This window comes from Mus pahari, chromosome 1 (assembly GCF_900095145.1).
Source record: "Mus pahari chromosome 1, PAHARI_EIJ_v1.1, whole genome shotgun sequence".
NCBI classification, from domain to species: domain Eukaryota; kingdom Metazoa; phylum Chordata; class Mammalia; order Rodentia; family Muridae; genus Mus; species Mus pahari.
The window spans coordinates 133104031-133104435 of record NC_034590.1 but is presented as its reverse complement, the minus strand read 5'-3'; positions in this window follow the sequence as shown (position 1 = coordinate 133104435).

Here is a 405-nt window from a genome sequence, read left to right as displayed (position 1 = left end):
GGCTGAGCAAGCCAGGGGAGGCAAGCCAGTAAAGAACATCCCTCCATGGCTTCTGCATCAGCTCCTGCTCCCTGACTCGCTTGAGTTCCAGTCCTGCATCCTTTGGTGATCAACAGCAGTATGGAAATGTAAGCCAAATAAACCCTTTCCTCCCCAACTTGCTTCTTGGTCATGACGTTTGTGCAGGAATAGAAACCCTGACTAAGACACAGCTCAAGGGCACGAGGAAGAAGCCAGGCATCTTGGAAGTTCACCATCTTTATTACCTTGTTATGATGCCTTTCCTTATTTGCGTATCGGGGAATCTAATTCCTTAATGACACCTGTGGAAGCCAGAAGCAGGCTCCAGATTCTCTGGAACCAGAATTATAGATGGTTGTGAGCTTCCATGTGGGTGCTAGGAAC